At 45.8% G+C, this 4,140-nt stretch overlaps 2 non-coding genes and 2 pseudogenes across 2 annotated transcripts; all 4 read left to right on the top strand.

Moving 5' to 3' along the window:
• The first annotated feature begins 537 nt into the window (after positions 1 to 537).
• On the top strand, positions 538 to 1,385 carry LOC125518578 (annotated as a pseudogene).
• A 1,553-nt stretch (positions 1,386 to 2,938) lies between these two features.
• LOC125526108 lies at positions 2,939 to 3,035 on the top strand. Its single transcript, XR_007291568.1, has one exon. It is a non-coding gene; the product is annotated as a small nucleolar RNA R64/Z200 family (small nucleolar RNA).
• An 84-nt stretch (positions 3,036 to 3,119) lies between these two features.
• Positions 3,120 to 3,204, top strand: LOC125526104. Its single transcript, XR_007291564.1, has one exon. It is a non-coding gene; the product is annotated as a small nucleolar RNA Z199 (small nucleolar RNA).
• A 174-nt stretch (positions 3,205 to 3,378) lies between these two features.
• LOC125526103 lies at positions 3,379 to 3,457 on the top strand (annotated as a pseudogene).
• Positions 3,458 to 4,140: the final 683 nt, after the last annotated feature.

The following is a 4,140-nucleotide window of genomic DNA, read 5'->3' as shown; positions in this document are numbered from 1 at the left end:
TGCACATAAAGGTAATGTTTATATGAACATTTTGATATCTTATTTGAATTTTTCTGAGTTAATATGAATTAGTTTTGAATTTTCAAAGTTTTGGTCAAACGGTTAAAGGGCATTCGAGGGACCTCGATCGAAAAAGTAAGGGTAAAACTGAGCAAGCTTGAAAAGTAAGGGCAAAACCCGTGGGTAGGAACCAACTAGGGGCAAAAATGCAATTGTCCCTATAAAAATGATCTGGTCCCATTTTGCAACAAATATATGGTAGGTCATTTACAAAAAACTCAATTTAGGCACTTGAAAAATAGAAAATGATTTTTTGACAAATTTAGATGGTCATAACGTCGTACAGTTTTCTGATTGGTCCGTGGACGCATCATGCGGATCATGCATCGAATACCGTCGGATGATCGTGGATCCAACGGTAGTCATCAGCCCTTCCACACCATCCCCGAAACCCTAGCTCTGCCCTGTGGTAATTTTACATCCACCCCCCCCCCCGCCTCCTTCTTTCCCTCACTCTCTTCTCCTCCTCTCCCCTTCCAGATCCACCCTCGCCGCCACCAGATCGCTCCTCCCTCCCTCTCCTCCGGCATTACGGCGCCCCAAAGCATGCGTGCTCGCCGCATACTCGACGAGAGGATAGAGCTCCCCACCTCTTCTCCACCTCGCGCCTCGCAGTCGTACTACCAACCAACCCCGGCCGACGCAACTCCAGTCACTCCCCGCCACCCGCGATGGTCACCACCGTGAAGATCCCGCAGCGGCAGCTCTTCATCGATGATGACTGGCACGCGCCCGTGCTTGGCCGCCGCCTCCCCGTCATCAACCCCACCACCGAGGCCCCCATCGGTCCGTACCAGATCCATCCATCATGCTTTCTCTCTGCTTTCCGTTCGCCCGTGCCGTTGCGTGCTCAGCGGTAGGTTTGCGCAGGCGAGATCCCAGCGGGCACCTCGGAGGACGTGGACGCGGCGGTGGATGCCGCGCGGGCGGCCCTCAAGAGGAACCGCGGCCGCGACTGGTCCCGCGTGCCCGGCGCCGTCCAGGCCAAGTTCCTCCGCGCGATCGCCGCCAAGGTACTACTCTCCTGCTGCTTCCGCACGCAACTACAACAATAGGCCATGTGGTTGCGTATGTAGATATGCTTGGATAGGTGAGACTGGTCGAGTTGTATTTTACCAAATATGGAGTAGCAGCTACCGGCGCGTAGTGGGATCTGAGCATGGGATCGGAACTGAACCCAGTTCCGGAACCATCACACGGTGCTGTAGTTAGGCTGGCTTCTCAGATGGAACATGCCTTTACCTAGGTCTGGGTTGGTGAACATGGTCTTCTTAGCTATGCTTATTTTCTGTTTTAATGTCTGTATCAGTTCCCTCTGCCATTAAGGGCATCACTAAGAAGTCTGAATCAAGTTCCCCAATGACTGTTAGCTTATTTTCCATGGAGTGGAATTTGAGTTTCGAGCCTCAAATTATCAGGAAAGTTGCAGTCCCTTCTACAACAACTTTATAAATCCAATATCTTATTACAAATCCATTCGGCCAGTTAGATCTTAAGCCTTTGCAAGCTTGGATGATATGATCTATTGTGTGAGCATTTTACTAAATCCTTCTGTTACCTCCATTTGTGTTTTATGATAAACTGATGTGTAACATTTTGCATAGAAGCAATTATCTTTCTCTGTATTCAACAAGGAATTATATAACTGAGATTTATTTTGGCAGGTCCGTGCTGCTAATGAACGAATGCTAGGAGGGGGAGGTGTTGATGGAGGTATAAACTAGCTTCCGACGAGATGGTGTGTATTGTACATACCCCTCTGTGATTTATGCACTTCACATGCATTTTCCCCATCACCCACCAACAGTAACATGCTAGTTGTATGTGTTGCAGCCATTCTTGCACTTGATTTCAAATCCGAGTGTGGTTTGTTTCTCTACAATTTTTTGGAGTGTGGGCTATTCGATCTGACGTGGCTCATCGACGCAGGGTGATCGAGGAGAGGGGAGAGGCCTGGGCGAGGGGACCGGTCCGATCGGTCAGGGTGGCGACCAAGGAGCTGAGGATGCCGAGGAGGGCGGTGAACCCCGGCGGTCATGGAAAGGCGGCTGGACATGTGTAGGTGCCTCGTCAACCCGTGAAGTCTCACAGGATAATTAATCTAGTTCCCTTTTGATCTCTTCGCATCAATTCTGCTGCACATCCCAGTAATCCTAGATTAATTTGGTTCTTTTGTTTTACTTATTGAAAGTGACACTGCTCTGGCCATTTCTGCGGCTTATGGGATGCCTGCTATCACGAGATATCTCCTGGGTCGTGGTGCTGATCCAACTTGGACGGTGGAACAAAGAAACAATGAGTTTCTGTGCGACAACTTTGAGGATTGGATTATAACGTGAATTGGTTTCTGATACTCTGTCGCTCAAGTGTTAATTCTAGTCTTGTTTGCTCACCATTCGATGACTTTTGCTATTATTATAGTAGGCACAATCAGCATGACTTCTTATGTGTTTCTTTTGCTATTATTATAGTAGGGGGTTGCTATTTCTTTATTAGAACAAACATGAAATTGGTTGCTCTATTAGGCAACTCATTTTTTGTGTGCTATTCCTGGAGCTTTGAGTGAAGAGTAGGCTTGCAATGCCTGCCTTTTTTGTGTGCTATTTTTTTGTGTGCTATTCCCTAGTTTGGGATTTTCTCCCAATTCCTAGGCATCTAGTTCCTATACTAATATACTTGTACTGCTCATGCCGCTGTTGCTAGTGGTCTTGTAGCACAGCACAACACAGCACTTCTAGTTCCTATACTAATATACTTGTACTGCTCATCCAACTCTACTGATACATGTTTACACTGTTAATTATTGGTGAATGGTGATGTCTGTGGTCACGAGATCCTCGGTTGCATCTGGTTTCTTAGTGCCATTTCCGCGGTTTGCAAAATGTTGTGATGAATCATGAAATCTACGACGTATGTCAGACTTCAGAGATGCCATTTGTCATTGATGAGAAGATATTTCATATTCTGAGCAATAATGTTTGCATTTCATACCGATAGTTGCCAAACTATAAATTGTTATAGCCTTTTTTCTTGCTGCCGATGCATGCTTATATGTTTGAGGGTAAAGTGATGAGGAATAAACCATCAACAATATGATGGAGCTCTTCTCCTCTGATACTTAGTATTTAAGTCTCTGATGGTACCTCAACACCCTGATATGTTTGTGGCTTTCTATGTTATCCACATACTGAAGGAAGTCCTACTATCTTCACAACAAATATAATTTTGCTTGAACGAGTTTATAAATTGAACTATCTCCACAACAAAGATATTTACCATTTGTAGTTCCAATCTAAAGTGTTGCTTGATTTCATTTGTGGTTCAAGTGATGATGAGAAACTGCAACAATATGACAGGAGTTACACTCCTGTGATTCGTAGTTTAAAGTCTGATGATTTCTTATCTTCAAATAACCGTTGTCTTGTGAAATGCAATGTTGCTCACGTTCTTGTTTTCTTACAAATTACTTGATGCAATTTCAAGGGCGGGTTTCTTTGACACTGAGGGAGTATTGTCTTAGTACTTGTATATCCATCAGCTGTTACTGTGCCTTTGTGGCGCAGTCTGAATCCCTGTAGACCGATCATATCTGAAGCATGAGTGTCGGTGTCAAAACCGGCGGATCTCGGGTAGGGGGTCCCGATCTGTGCGTCTAGGCCGGATGGTAACAGGAGACGAGGGACACGAAGTTTTACCTAGGTTTGGGCCTTCTCGATGGAGGTAAAACCCTACGTCCTGCTTGATTAATAGTGATGATATGGGTAGTACAAGACTAGATCTACCACGAGATCGAGGAGGCTAAACCCTAGAAGCTAGCCTATGGTATGATTGTTGATGTGTATGTTGTTCTACGGACTAAAACCCTCCGGTTTATATAGACACCGGGTAGGGTTAGGGTTACATAGAGTCGGTTACAATGGTAGGAGATCTGTATATCTGTATCACCAAGCTTGCCTTCCACACCAAGGAAAGTCCCTCCCGGACACGAGACGAAGTCTTCAATCTTGTATCTTGATAGTCCAGGAGTCCGGCTAAAGGTATAGTCCGGTCATCCGAACACCCCCTAATCCAGGACACCCT

The sequence above is a fragment of the Triticum urartu genome, chromosome 7 (assembly GCF_003073215.2).
Source record: "Triticum urartu cultivar G1812 chromosome 7, Tu2.1, whole genome shotgun sequence".
NCBI lineage: Eukaryota > Viridiplantae > Streptophyta > Magnoliopsida > Poales > Poaceae > Triticum > Triticum urartu.
Note: the sequence above shows the minus strand (reverse complement) of the source record. Positions and strands in the feature narration are given on the sequence as shown.